At 39.6% G+C, this 15,920-nt stretch overlaps 1 pseudogene across 1 annotated transcript; it reads left to right on the top strand.

Moving 5' to 3' along the window:
• Positions 1–4,375: 4,375 nt before the first annotated feature.
• LOC307097263 (centromere protein T-like) lies at positions 4,376–10,062 on the top strand (annotated as a pseudogene). Its single transcript has 2 exons — positions 4,376–4,387; positions 8,455–10,062. The product of its transcript is annotated as a centromere protein T-like (transcript).
• Positions 10,063–15,920: the final 5,858 nt, after the last annotated feature.

Genomic DNA, 15,920 nt, shown 5'->3' with positions numbered 1-15,920 from the left:
GGTTCCCTTTCCTAGGGAAGATTCCTGAGTCTTTCCCTGGCTACCATATTTGAAAATGTAACACCCCCCTGAGCCAAATATTGCTGAGAGGTCACCAGTCTGAAGAAGAGAAGGCAATGTGAGCCTGGAGGAAGAGATCACAATGCAGTACAAGCCAGGAAATGCCAGAAGCTAGGTAAGGTAAGGAACAGATTCTCCTTTAAAACCGCCAAAGAACTTGGTGCTTCCAGACTTTGAGAGAGTAAATTTCTGTTGGGTAAGCCTCCAAGTTTGTGGTAATTTAATAGGCAACTAATACACAGAGGAAAGTGAATTAAAGTCATAATTACAAGACTATGCTCAAAATGAATACATAAAAACTCCCTTTTGCATCAGTATTAATTCTATATACATGCTCTTCAAATTAATTAGCTCTGTGTCTAAACTCCTGGGGAGATAATGGATTTTGGCAAGCCTTCACTAACCATTCATTCTTAGTAAGAGTGTTATAATGTACTAGAGGCCCGGTGTACGAATTCGTGCACATTGAAAGCAAATTAATTAGAAGGTGGCCAGCAGAGTGGGACTAGGCAAGACGAGCCAGACAGCCAACCTCCTACGGTCCTGGAGCCAACCTCCTACGGTCCCTCCCTGGCCAGCCACATCTGGGGTGGCACTGGGGCTAGAAGGGCGTCTGTGGAGTGAGCAGGGTCCCTCCTGCAGGTGGGGTCCCTTGGCCTGGGCTGTGGGGATCCAGCCAAAACTGGCAGTCTGACATCCCCCGAGGGGTCCTGGAGTACAAGAGGGCACTCTACAAAATTGCTGGTGCTCGGCAGCTGCTGCATTGAGCATCTGCCCCCTGGTGGTCAGTGTGCGTCATACCTACCAGCGGGTCAGCCAGTCAGCTGATAGGCCGGTCACTTAGCCTTTTATATATATATATATATAGACAGTTTCTTCACTTTATTGATGAAATTAGACATATTTGGGGAGATTATGTTAGCACTTCATAAATTATTTGCTAAACAATCTGTTATAAGATATTAGATATGAGAGCCAGGAACAAGTCCTTTTTCTTTAACATACTTTAGTAATTTTCTGAACTGCATTGTTCTATGACCATAAATTATTGTCGAATAAACATAATTAATTGCTCCTGAAAAATGAAAAATGTGAATGTCTTTAGGGTGAGGGCTGAGCATGTAGAAAGATTTTCTTCTTTAATTAAATGAAAAATCATGGGAGTAAGGTCTCTGCTTCTCTTTCAGAGAATGTGATCATAATTGTGTCTCCTTGAATGCCTGAGGTTGCTGCAGTCATTTTGGAAATATGGACTTGAACAGGGCTGATATGCTGAGTACAGCTGAGGGCAGAGATGGAAAGCATGCATACATTGGTCCCACCATTGAGCTGTTGAACCAACCATGGAACCACCCTGTGTTCTCTGATATAGTTAATTTCCACTTTTAGTTGGGTATTCAATTATTTGAAACTGAAAAATCTCTCAATTCAGGAAGTGATCATTACAACAGGGCCATTTATGTTCCTAGTTTCTGAATAATGTGTCTATTCAATGAAAAAATCATATTGTAAAACCCTTAATCATGTTCAACAATTTACCAGGACATGATTAAATCTATTTTAGGTTCCAGAGAACTAACATGGAAACTGAGATATGAAATAGCTTATCAGCAGTTTGGGGATTTTTTCCACATAAGGAATCAATTTGTGTTGCCATGATGGTGATTTTAGTTGATGCCTTTATTGAGCACTGGCAGTGCTCTCTAAATGGTACACTGAAATGGATAAATGGGCAGCAGATTGTTTGTAAAGAGCAAATGTATCCTTGGTAAGCTTGGTCACTACTTTCATGCTGGTAGCAGAAAAAACTGGATTTACTCTGTTGTAAGATTGATCTGAAAATAGAAAGCATCTTAAAATTTCAGCATACAGTCAATGAAGTGGTGATTGCACAAAATTTAATATTAAATTAACAGTTTTATAAATAATGGCATCTTTGAATCTATGAAATACATGAGCCCCACCCCAGACTGACTGCCATGATGGCTCAGTATCTACTAACCTACCAAATAAAGAGTTTGTGTCTAGAATTTTGCAATGAACAAATATCTAAATAAGAGAACACTTAATATCTCTACGATTCTTTAAGTAAAGCTAAAATTAAATATTTTGCATACTGATCTTACCTTATAAGAATACATGAGCTCACGTAAGAAAATTAATGATTCAACAAAAGATGACATAAATAAGTTAATTAATGATTAACTTATTAGATATTTATTGTCTAATAAGTTAATTAGTTAATTTTATTAACTTAAAAGATATTTATTGTCATTGTTTTGTAACAGATAATAAAATTTCCAGAGGAATCAGCATTGTTTTCTTGTAATTGATGTTTCCAGAATTCTTTCTATAAAAGAATAATTGAACCTTCTACTTTAGGAGTGTATGGTTTATACCATTATGCAATAGAAATGTTTTAAAATTTATAGTATGAAACTAGAAATTCAGTCTCAATTCTACTTTACTCAGAGTAATCATAATGATATCTTACCTTCAAAAGTTGTTTTGGGGATCAAGTAATGAAATATGTGTAAAGTATTTGTAATTGTTTGTATTCTGAAAACATGTTTTTTATCTTCTTTAGTTTTATGACTGTTGTCAAAATCGTAACAATGAAATCAATGTGGTGAGAGTTGAGGTCACTAAAACTTGGTGAGTTATAGTGAAAAATTGAGCAATAAAACTGTGTTCTTATAATAGCATAACAATGACAAAATTGGGAAAATAAACATTATCTATATATATAAAAGCCTAAGCAACCGAACAACCGAACGACCAGTCGACCTGTTGCTATGACACTCACTGACCACCAGGGGCAGAAGCTCAACACAGGATCTGCCCCCTGGTGGTCAGTGCGTTCCCACATCCAAACTCCTGTGGCCAGCTGGCCAACCTCCTGCGGTCCCTCCCCCACGCCAGCCAACCTCCCGCAGCCCCTCCCCCTGGCCGCCCCCCCAATAGGCCCTGATTGCTGGCCAGGCCAAGAGATCCTACCCATGCATGAATTCATGCACTGGACCTCTAGTCCTATAATCTTTATAAGACAGTTTTCTTTTTTTTTTTTTTTTAGTAAGAATGAAATAAATCAATAAATGCATATTCTCAGACTGAAGTTTCAAAAGTAATTAGAAATAGTCCCTGCCCCTGAGGACATAACATTACAGTATTTGGACAGATAAGTAGATGCTAAGCATTAAGTGAGACAGAAGAAGCAAGGACAGTGAGAAAACAGAGAACGAATGCCTCATCAGAGAGATGGAAAGTGTAGTTCCATTTCCCTGAGTTAGGTTTCCATAGTTCTTCATGCCTTGGGCAAAATGAAATGCTTATTCTCAACTTTCACGCACTCAAGTTGATTTTGATGCCATATAACAGGGATCATGTTATACAAAATTGCAAAAACTTTAGGACAAGTCACAATCCACACCTCCACACTGTAAGCATTCATAAGCACTCTTATGGCTCCTCAAAATTGTGTTTACATCATTAAATTAGGCATGTTGATTCTCCTTAGTAATTATGCACAGATATATTTTTATCTTATTAAAATACCTAATTAATGTACTCATTCAAATATTTACTGAGCAAATACTATGTGCCAGACACTGGCCAGGGAGATAAAGATATGATGATGCACAAGACAAATAATATTTGCCCTCAGAGATCTAGTAAAGCAGTGCATTTCAAATCTTAATGCTCACTCAAATTATCAGGGGATCTTTTATAAAAATCATATTTTAATTTACTTGGTCGGGCAAGGATCTAATAAGGTCCAAGGAGATAATGTTGCTATTGGTCTATGAATCCCACTATGAATAGAAAGGTATTTAAGCATACAGACAGGTAAACCAGTTATTGTAGCACAGTAGTTGATGGGAGACAGAGAAAACAGAGAGGGCAATGAGTTAGATGGAAAGAAAGATATGTCTTGAAAATAGATCTTCTCATGTAAAAAATTAAAAAAATAAATAAAGATAGACCACAAGTATATGTGGGAAAGTAGGAATAGCCACTAAATATGTTACAATATTAAATGAGAATATATATATATATATATTTAAAACCATTTAAAAATATATTTCCAATGAATTAGAGAATTAGGCATTTAAAACCATTTAAAAATATATTTCCAATGAATTAGAGAATTAGGCATAATTAGAAATAATCAGAAACATAGAAAAAGTATAAGTGAATACTCAACTAATCTAGAGTTGAAAAAGAACTTTTGAGTTATTAAAGGAATGAGGAAAATCAGAAAATAAAAACCTCAATAAGTTGACAATAAAACTTAAACATTTATGTATTTCAAAAAATGAACAAAAAGGTAAGAACCTGTTTCTTTTACTCTCTCTTAATAGGAACAGTTATATCCAGACTCTGAATTAATTAATAAAGTCATTTATTTATTAATCTCCTCCATTGATGGTAGATTGATCTTAGCAAAACCTTTATCTTCCTTGGATCCTGTGCACACACTTAAAATCTGCAATGAGCCTGGCTGGTGTGACTCAGTAGTTGAGTATTGACCTATGAACCAGGAGGTCACAGTTCAATTCCCAGTCAGGGCACATGCCAGGGTTTTGGGCTCGATCCCCAGTGGGGGCATGCAGGAGGCAGCCTATCAATGATTCTCTCTCATCATTGAGGTTTCTCTCTCTCTTTCCCTTCCTCTCTGAAATCAATTTAAAAAAATTTTAAATCTGCAATGAATATGCTACTAGTACTGTTTAGCAAGAACTGAAGACTCTTGACAATAGGAGCTAATTTCATCTACCATTCCACTCATCATAGTCTACTTTATTTAGAATTCCTTACTCTAGCACTTTAATAAATCTAATTCTTCCATTGTGTCTTTATTAAACTGTTTTCCAAATTAATGCCTCCACTTTCCCCTCTGTTTTTCCAAACCCAACAATGCATCTGAGAGCAACTTAGGTTTCACCTTTTCTGTAATGTTTGGCCAAACAACTACACCAAAGAGGTCTTTTAGACTTCATGGGAATTCCACAGTATGCGACACCTGTATTCACTTTAAGGAATTAAAGAGGATGCCTTGATTTAAAACCATTTATGGAAAAGTTATCTGGTCCAATGTGGATGTCAGGATTTACATAGAGGACAGAAAGTGTCAAATGCTTAGCATATTATCTTGCATCTTTGAGCTACAAATAAATAACCACCAAGTTAATGCCTAACTCTGTGGGTGAGATGCTCACCATAGGGCTTTAAGTATTTTTAAGAGCTTTGATTATGTCTTTTACTAAATCACCTAACAGCCTTAGATTGTCTATACCAGGGTTACTATATATAGGGTGGGGCTAAACATAGGTTTATAGTTGTTCATATGGAAAATAATACAATAATCCTATATAATAAAAGGCTCATCTGCAAACTGTCCCCTCCGGAGTTCAACCTACTAGGAGTTCGACCGCTCGCTATGATGTGCGCTGACCACCTGGGGGCAATGCAGAATGAAGGAAGGCCCGGCTGGCAGCTGGCAACAAAGGGAAGGAAGGCCCCGATCAGCCCTGATCGCCAGCCAGGCCTAGGGACCCTACCCGTGCACAAATTTCATGTACCTGGCCTCTAGTTAATAGATAATAATACAAGAATAATCTGTTTCATGTACTCACAACTGTAAACCTACTTTTGCTCCACCCTGTACAAGCAGATGTTTCCTAAAAACTAAGATGCTCCAATGAATTCCATTGATGCTCTATATTTAATAAAATTAGGTAATGTTCATATCACTAAATGTGTCTTCCTTCAGATTATAAAGAATCACTGCATTTTAAACAAAAATTTTAAATTCCTAATAGAATTTTAGAAGTTGGCCATATTCTAAACCAGCCGTCCTCAAACTACGGCCCGCGGGCCACATGCGGGTGTTTTTGCTATTTTTGTTTTTTTACTTCAAAATAAGATATGTGCAGTGTGCATAGGAATTTGTTCATAGTTTTTTTTTAACTATAGTCCGGCCCTCCAATGGTCTGAGGGACAGTGAACTGGCCCCCTGTTTAAAAAGTTTGTGAACCCCTGTAAACTATACATTAAAAAAGTTAAAAACTGTATCCTACCTAATAATAGAGTAATATGCAAATTGACTGTACCTTCGCTACACCCACCAGCCATGCCCACCAGGAAACCGTCGCAGGGACGTTGGGGTGCGGTTGGGGTGCGGCCGGGACGTTGGGGTGCGGCCGAGCCCAAGGCCGGGAAAGCCTCAGGCGGAGGCTTTCCTGGCCTTGGGCACCAGCGGGGAGCCTGCACGGATAGCAGGCAACCACCAGGGGTCGGCTCCTATGATCCTTAGCAGGGACGCTGGGGTGCAGCAGAGCCCAAGGCTGCTACCCGGGGCCAAGCCCCGACCCTGAAAGAAGGCAGAAGGCAGTGGCCACAGCCAAGGCCTGGGTCCCCGGTGCCGGCAGAAAACTGGTGCAGGCAGCCAGGTGAATGAAGGTCTATTGCACGAATCTTTGTGCAAACGGGCTGCTAGTTATAATATATTCATCTAAAAGAGTTGTTATTATTTTAAATATGTTATTTTTTATTAATATACATTGACTTACCTTATAAAAATATTTCTCACAATTATTTATTCTCTATCTTATGTATACCTGGATTCAATGTTCATCATTCAGTTATTTTACTATGATTTCTTCATTTGTCTCTTATGAGGTTTCACTCTAGGATGGGATGAGGCATAGCATATTCTCTGAGTTTTTATATGAATAAGTACACCAGTATTGCCATTTTGTACTTGAATAATAATTTTCCTGGTTATAATATTCTTGAGACATAGTTTTCCCTTAGAATTTTGTACATATTGTTCTATTATCTTCTGGCACACCACTTTTCCATGAAGGTATTTGAGCCCAACCAGATTTATTCCCTTTGTAAGTTCTTGGATACCTAATGAATTCTTTCTTTATCCTTGAAATTCAATCACTTTACCAGAATGTCATGAAATTGGTTATTCTAATGAATTTCTTAAAAACAGTGTACTTTTGATCTGTGAGAATTAGTTTCAATTTTGGAAATATTTTCTAGTACTATGTATTTTTTTAAATTCCATTTGTTGGATTTTCACTCCCATCATACCATTTATCTTTATTTTGGATCAACATTTCCTATATACTATGAACCTGAACATCTCTCAGATTACTTTATCATTTTCCCCTTCATTTCACTGAGACTGCTTCATGGCTTTCTTCTGTTACCATCTTAATTTTCCACACTGTCTAATTTGATTCCTTCTACTTAACTAACTCTGTAATGGTGTCACTTTGGTCCTCTATTCATTTAATTCTACAATCTCTCCTTTCAGCTCACTCACACACTTAATCATCTTATATTTAAAGATGTCTCACCAGGCCAGCATGTCTCAATGGTTGAGCATTGACCTATGAACCAGAAGGTCACTCCCAGTCAGAATTCATGCCTGGTTGTGGGCTCAGCCCCCAGTGGGGAGCACGCAGGAGGCAGCCAATCAATGATTCTCTCACATCACTGATGTTTCTATCTCTCTCTCCCTCTCCTTTACACTCTGAAATGAATAAAAATATTTTTTTAAAACAGACATCTCTCATTAAAATTACATTCTCTTTAAGTTTTTCTATAGCATAAAACACTTGTGGTAAACTTGATTCTGTTTTTCTCTTTTGGTTTTATTTTCTTCAAATGAATTATTTTGTCCTTTCTATGCTTTAAGCCTATCTTTATTTTTGCTTTGGCATTCTGTATACATTCCATGTTTACTCCATGATTAATTTGGTCTTTCTTAAGATATTGTACTTGTTTTGACATAAGGTGGAAACATTTATGTTTATATTCTTCCCAACTTACCTGAGACTTGTTAAAATTTTATTTTAATTTTATCAAATTTATTGGGGTGAGAGTGGTTAATAAAATTATGTATATTTCAAAGATACAATTCTATAATACATTATTTGTAAATTTCATTGTGTTCATATAAATTTCTTCTTAAGACTTTCTTCAAGGGTTGACAGAGGGTATTTTAGGCACATTTTTATAACCTAAATGCCTATAATATAGAAGAAAAAAATCATTTGGATATATTAGTGTCTTGGGTTGAGAATTTGATCTTTGGATCATGATCAGGATGAACAAAAATCCCTAACTACCTAATTATGAACACTATAACAACTCATCTACAAAGTACTTAAATTATAACTTCTAAGAGATTTTTTTCCTATTAATTTAATGTCTCTCTCACCACTTCCATCAGGAGTATTTATCAAAATATATACTAAAAACACATTAAAAAAATAATATTTGGGCTACCCCAGCAGTTGGGAGGCGGGCAAACAGCTATGTCTCCGACAGTGAGCCTAAAACACTACACTGCTGCAGTGCCTGCTGAATACCTAGGCCCTGTGCACCCCGCGGCGACGCCTGAGCACTTGGGCTGGTGCCCAGAGAACCCTGCTCAAAACACCTTCCTCTAATGAGATTGAGGCGCCAAACAACGACAACTGCCAGGCGGCATTCGCACAGAGCCAGATCTATTGGCAGATTGGCCCACATTCAAACCAATGGACATCTGAAGCAACAGACACCCCGGACTGTGCTTGAGAACATCCTACTAACCGCCCCGCAACCTTCCATGGCCTTGCCAGAGTCAGTGGTGAAGCCAGTGCCAGCACACAGGTGGTTCAGTTCTCCAGCCAGGCAGCCTGGAGCTGCAACTTCCTGAGCTCAAACCCCCCACAACCCTGGCTCCAAGTCTGCTAGCTTCTGGCAAGAGGAAGCAGAGGCTGAGATTGTCAGAGTTTCAGCAAGGAATGGACCCAAGGCTGCCTCTCCCCCAAGGTCCTTTTACAGAGCCTCATGGGAATTCTGGTGCCTCCTCCCTCACCAGCTCCCTCAATCTGACCTGTGCCACACCTCTCCGGGTTTGGCTCGCAGACCTCTTACATACACGCTGAGCTGTCGATGTGCATGTATTTTTGCAGCATCTGCAAGACACTTCTGTGGCCATGGCTCTTCCAGGTGACAGAACCCCTGATGCTACCCTGCCAATGGATGCAGTGTTGGAGTGTACCCAGCCTTTGATTGGTCATTCCCCCAGTGTGCACCACTCCCTCTCCTGGCTCTCTCTCCCTGCTGAGAGGGCTGTCAGTCCCAGGACATGGAGCCGTGGGCCTGGGCTGCAGAACAACAGTCCTGAAAAACAAGCCCAGCTCCTGGCAGGAAAGACAGAGGAGGTTGATGCCTTTGCCCTGGGCTTCCCAAACACCAGCAAGAGTATCTGGAGAAGATGAACTGGAGCCCTTCCAGGATGGAGCTGGTGAGGAGGTAGAGGAAATGATGGGAGAAAGCATGCGCATGAGTGAAGGGAAGGGGGGCAGCAGGAACACACGCATCTGCCAGAGCAGAAGAGCCTGAGACACACACAGAAGTGATAGAAGCAGAGGGATCCTGGGGGCTACTGCGGCCAAGGAGCCAGAAGGATCTTAAGAGGATAAGGACACTGCAGGTAGGACATCAAGTCCCGAGTTGGCCTCCAGCATCCCAGAGTTTCTTCAGGCCAGACAACTTGAGCCAGCCCCACCAACTAGCACTACAGTCTTATCTTCAGAACTTCCGGAGCCTCTATTGGCCAGGCCTCCCCGCCACCCCGGCAAAAATTGCTGGCCCCAGACTCCATCAAGATCCCTACAAGATAGGACTGAGCCACCATGCTAAGTTCTTCAGCTTCAATGCTAAAATGTCCATGGAGAAGAAGGCTCTTAAGATGGTGGAGAAGTGCCTGGACAAGTATTTCCAACATCTTTGCGATGACCTAGAGGTATTTGCTGCTCATGTTGGCCGCAAGACTGTGAAGTCAAGGACCTGGACCTGCTGATGCGAAGGCAGGGCCTGGTCACTGACGCAGTCTCCCTGCACGTGCTTGTGGAGTAGCACCTGCCCCTTGAGTACCCGCAGCTCCTCATCCCTTGTGCGTTCAGTGGCAACACTGTCTTCCCTGGCCAGTAATGGTCAGAATTTAATACCTGATCTGTTCCCACAGGGGTCCCCTTGGCCCCACATACTCTTCCAGGTCTCCTCACCATGCACCACCATCAATAAAGTGTCACATCCTGGCCGGCATGTTCAGTGGTTAGAGCGTCAACCCACAGAGGGGTCCTGGGTTCAATTCCCCTCAAGGGCACATGGCTCTCTTGTAGGTTCCCCAGCCCCATTAGGAGTGTGTGCAGGAGGCAATCAATCAATGTGCCCGTCACTTGGATGTTTCTCTCTCCCCATCCTTCCTGTTTTCCACTCTCTAGAAATCAATGAAAAAAATATCCCTGGGTGAGGATTAAATAAATAAAGAAAGAATCTAAGGAAGAGAAAAAAATAAATAAAATAAAATTCCTCAGAACATAGAACTGCCTGATAAATAAAGCTAGATTAAAAGTTCACCTAAGAATTACTAGAAAAAAATATAAACAAAAAGTTCCCCCTTAAGTTCACTTTCAAATTATTTAAGTCATTATGGCCTAAAATTATTTATGTTACATTTATGACTAACTTTACCTATCAATGTCAATTTGGTCTATATTCTAAGATTTTTTTAAATTTCTTTATTGATTAAGGTATCACATATTTGTCCTAATCCCCCCATTCCCATCCCAAACCCCTCCCCACATATGCCCCCACCCCCATGTTGTCCGTGACCACCGGTTAGGCTCATATGCATGCACACAAGTCCTTTGGTTGATCTCCCCACCCTCCCCTATCTTCCCTCTGAGGTCCGACAGTCTGATCTATGCTTCCTTGTCTCCAGGTCTGTTCTTGTTCATCAGTCTGATATTTCATTTTTTTATTCCCATTATTATAACAATAAAAAACTGAACAAATTAAAAATAAACAACTTTTTTTGGACCCATCAGAGAGCCGAGTTCACAGAGTTAACTGACTCTCTGAGATTTGAGGAGACTGTCAAATGCAGAGGATCAATATCCCAGATCTGCTTACTTGGAGCAGAAGCCACTGGAGTCATAAACTGGTAGGATTTTTACATGATAATTTTGATGACTCACTGAAGTTTGGTTATGAGATGAGTGAGAAATTCTTGAGGGGCCCCAGTCTTAGGAAGATGCGCCAGACTTTCAAGGGTTTTACCTCCGGTTGCCCCACCATGATCTCCCATTCAAAAGTCAAGAAAGATTCCTTGGTAGCTCTAGTATGGGGGAGGGGAGAAATAAACCATTTTTAAAAATGACCAGAGCATTTGTCCACTCTGCAGCAGAAAAGACTTTAACCATAGGCTTACATTACATTTCCCTATTCCCTTTAGCTATTTTCTCACCTAAGTAGGTGGGGGAAAAATAAGAAACACTATTAACATTTACAGCTCAGGGACATAGGCTCAGTCCCCTAAAAGAATAAAATGTATTCCTTTTGCCTACACTTTACATCCACAAAAACAAGACTCCAATATAATAACAAATAATTACAGGTAAAAAGCTGAAAACTTCAGGTTGTGTCTGAGGAGGCTTTCTTATAGGAGTTCTAAGGCAACATAGGAGACAAAATAAAGTCACTAGAGGAATTTGAGCCTCTGGCATCTGAAGTTACAGCAAACTTTATATAAACACTAAATCCTAACCAGATTATCATAATATTTCAAACTAAATGGGTTTTACCTCACTCTTATTGTCAATTACATCATACTGGTTTTTAAAAATTACCAAAAATTCTAAAGGTAAGGAAAAATGTCAGCCTGAAGGACATCCAAGTAGCAAGCATTACTTTAATCAATAAATAATAATAATAATAATAAATAAATAAATAAAAACCAGATTTGGATATTATACCAGTTTTGGAATTATTATATAGGACATTTAAATTAACTATGATTCATATATTAAGAGTTCATGAAAGATAGGGAAATGTTCTAAAGAAGAACTGTAAAATCCAACCAGTTTAATTTGCTGTACACAACAGAAAATATGAGTAAATAAGCAGAATAATGGAAACGATAATAAAAATTAAATAATTAAGAGAAATCAAGTGGAAATGACTGAGTTCTGTTTGTCTCATAAGCATTGTACTCTAGTTAATAAAATTGTTTCCTACTAAAGAGGAACAGGTTAACAATTCTGAAGTGTTATACATGTACTATATACTAGAACTGAGTAAATTAATTTCAGATATTGGGAGTTAGGTTTCTCACTGCAGAGTGGTACTTTAAATATTTTATTTTTATTGATTTCAGAGAAGGAGGGAGAGGGAAAGAGAGATAAGAAGCATCAATGATGAGAGAGAATCATTGATTGGCTGCTTCCTGCACGCCCCTACTGTGGATCGAGCCCACAACCCGGGCATGTGCCCTTGACTGGGACCCGGGAACCCAGGACCCTGTAGAACACAGGTCCATGTTGAGTGGTACTTTAAAGATAAGCAAGGAGAAGAGGCTAGAATGATCTTTGTGGTGATTCATTAGGGTTGGAGACATCAATATGAACTCACACACAGCTTAATACAAATACAGATATATTTATCCATATAGTATACAAATAGGTTAGTATGCACACATATTTTTGCTCTGTCAGCTGAGATGGCCTAGAAGCAAGGCCTCTTTTGTTACATCTTCTTCTCCAACTTCTCCACTTAGGAGCCAGGACATCCGATTAGCAATAAGTACTGCTAACACCGAGATCTTGAATTTTAAGACCATCTACACTAATAAAAAAGAAACATGCAAATTGACCATACCTCCATCCACAAGCCACACCCACCAGCCAATCAGGAGTGAGTATTCAAATTAACCCAACCAAGATGGCTGCAGCCACGGAGCGAGCAGGAGGCTAGAGTTGCCACCAGCTATAGAGGAAGCCAAGCTTCCCGCAGCCCTGTCCTGCCCTGGACTCTGCTCAACGTACAAAGTTTCAATTATAGAAGATAAATAAATCCCAGATACCAGGGTCTCCGCTTGGGTCGCTGGGGGGCGTGGCTGGCCTGCAAACCACCATAGGACCCTCGCCCAGGCTGCCCCACGCCCCAAGGGAACACCCACCCTGATCCAGGACACCCTTCAGGGCAAACCAGCCGGCCCCCACCCATGCATCAGGCCTCTATACTATCTAATAAAAGAGTAATATGCAAGTTGACTGTCACTCCAACACACAATATGGCTGCCCCCATGTGGTCAAAGATGGCTACCCCCATGTGGACACAAGATGGCTGCCACCAGATGGCCAGCAGGGGAGGGCAGTAGGGAGGGTCCAGGCCTGCAAGGGAGGGCAGTTGTAGGCGATCAAGCCTGCAGGGGAGGGCAGTTTGGGGTGACCAAGCCGGAAGAGGAGGGAAGTTGGGGGCGACCGGGCCTGCAGGGAAGGGCAGTTGGAGGGGACCCAGGCCTGCAGGAGAAGGCAGTTAGGGGTGACCAGGCCTGCAGGAGAGGGCAGTTAGGGGCAATCAGGCTGGCAGGGGAGCAGTTAGGCATCAATCAGGCTGGCAGGGGAATGGTTAGGGTGTGATCAGGCTGGCAGGCAGAAGCAGTTAGGGGCAATCAGGAAGGCAGGCAGGCGAGCAGTTGGGAGCCAGCAGTCCTAGATTGTGAGAGGGATGTTGAGACATCCCTCAAGGGGTCCCAGATTGGAAAGGGTGCAGGCTGGGCTGAGGGACACTCCCCCTCCCCCTTCCCCCCAGTGCATGAATTTCGTGCACCGGGCCTCTAGTGGTCTAATAAAAGGAACCATGAATTGGGCAGGAAATATACTAGTGAAGATGAAACATCTTGTAGTGGCAGGAAGTTAGAAGGTCTCCTCCCCCCGAAAATAACTCCACATTGATGGGACTGTGTCAAAGCTCAAAGCTCACAGAAGCCCACTAAAAGAGCTCCTAGTGCCCACAGTTCCAAATTTAATCAAAATATAGTAGTACTGAATTAAAAACAAAAGTATTTAAATAAATAAATACCCATGAGCCCGTGCTGATAGAATTAATAAGTGAATTAATATATTAGTGGAGAAGAGAAAAGAAACCTCCCAATCCAAAAATTCCAAACATTCTGTCAAGTTCTTATAATATAGCCCCCACTCTTTAAGTGTGCATTACTTTCTTCCCAACAGAACAGTATGGAAAGAGGTAATAAAGAGTAATTGAAATTAAAAAAAAATAAAAATAACATAAAAGTAAAATAAAATAAAAAGTTTCTGATTAACACATGAATAGGTTTATTTTAGGTTTTATTCGGAGTGAGAAGAATAGATAAATTATTTTACATACATTGTATAATTATAAGAACATACTTAAAAGCCTGACTATAATAACAGTCTTTGCTGATTATGTCATAGGACTTCCTACGAAAGATGTACTGAACTTCTCATACTTCTGAAAATAAGCCTTTTGGGATGCAATCCAAAATATATTTACTTCATAGTAACTCAGGGATATCATGTGTCTATTTATTATAATAATTATTATTCATAATAAATTTATTAAAATTTATACAATTAAAAAAAAGAGTAATTGGCAGTGAAGAACCTGAAAGTCACCACATCAGCCTGGTGATTAAGATCAACATCTGTAGTGAAAATTCACGTTGCTAGTATGCAATGAAACCACCTTTGATATGATGCGATGAAAATGGTACTTTAGCAATCTTACTTTCAAAAATCCATAGCCAGTCAAATCATGAGACAAAAAAGCAGGTAAATTCCAATAAATGAGAATCCTCCACGAATACCTGGCAAGTAGTCCTCAAAATTGATAAGGTCATCAAAAACAAGGAAAGTGTGAGAAACTGGCGTAGCTAAAAGGAACCTAACAAGGAATGACAACTAAAGGTCATATCCTGAATGGGATGTGGAAAAGAAAAAGATCATTAGATTTTTTTTAAGGAAATATTAATACATTGTGGATTTCAATTAATAATCTATTGATATGGATCTTGGATTATAACAAAGGAAACTGGGTGTGGAATATATGGGAAAACTTTGTACTACCTTCACAATTTTTCTCTAACTCTACAACTGTTCTGTAAATAAAGTTTATTTTAAAATAATTTATTTTCCCTGAGCGTAACATGTAAACTGTAAAGGAATTATTATATTTGCTTTCTTTGGACCATCCATCACTTTTATACATTTAGCTTAAATAAAACCATAGTTACCAAATTCTCTCTCTCTCTCTCTCTCTCTCTCTCTCTCTCTCTCTCTCTCTCTCGTTCTCTCTCTCTCTAAAAGTAAATGTTTTCTAGTAGACATTTATAAAAAAAAATGGGCTCTAATTTCAATGAGTTTCCAAAACCTAAACTTAAATGATTTTTATTAATAAACACACCTGAGTTGAGCTTGCATGCTTTTCTGAGCAAGAGTGCAGGAGAAAAGAGGGGAGTAAAGAAATTGAAAAAGAGTTCCAGAGTTCCAACATTACCGAGGTAAAAGTGGTCTAATTAGAATTTGGACATAGTTGATCCCCACCCCACTGTATATAAACACTCTCACATGGTGAGCCATGTCTCTTAAGACCGATACCTTCATCTGGATAAACCACAAGAAATGAAAACATGCACACACACATACCCATGCACATTACCAAGGTAAAAGTGGTCTAATTAGAATTTGGACATAGTTGATTTCACACACACATACACATGCACACCTTGAAATAAGAAAAATATAAACCAGCTTATTTTAATTATTGGTCTTGCCAAATATAAACTTTAGAGACAAATTTTTAAATAAAGCAGCAACTATAAAAATAAACAATGAGATCCTTGTGTACAGGATTACGTAGTTGGGGTGTGCATATTTAAAATCAAGCTCTGCATAGAAATAAAATCAGTTTTCTCTGCCTTCCTTTACTTTTACTTTTTAAGCAGTGGTCACAAAATTCCTTAT

Source organism: Cnephaeus nilssonii (assembly GCF_951640355.1).
Source record: "Cnephaeus nilssonii genome assembly, chromosome: 3".
Lineage (NCBI taxonomy): Eukaryota > Metazoa > Chordata > Mammalia > Chiroptera > Vespertilionidae > Cnephaeus > Cnephaeus nilssonii.
The sequence above is the reverse complement of the archived record's forward strand: the minus strand, read 5'-3'. Positions and strand labels throughout refer to the sequence as shown.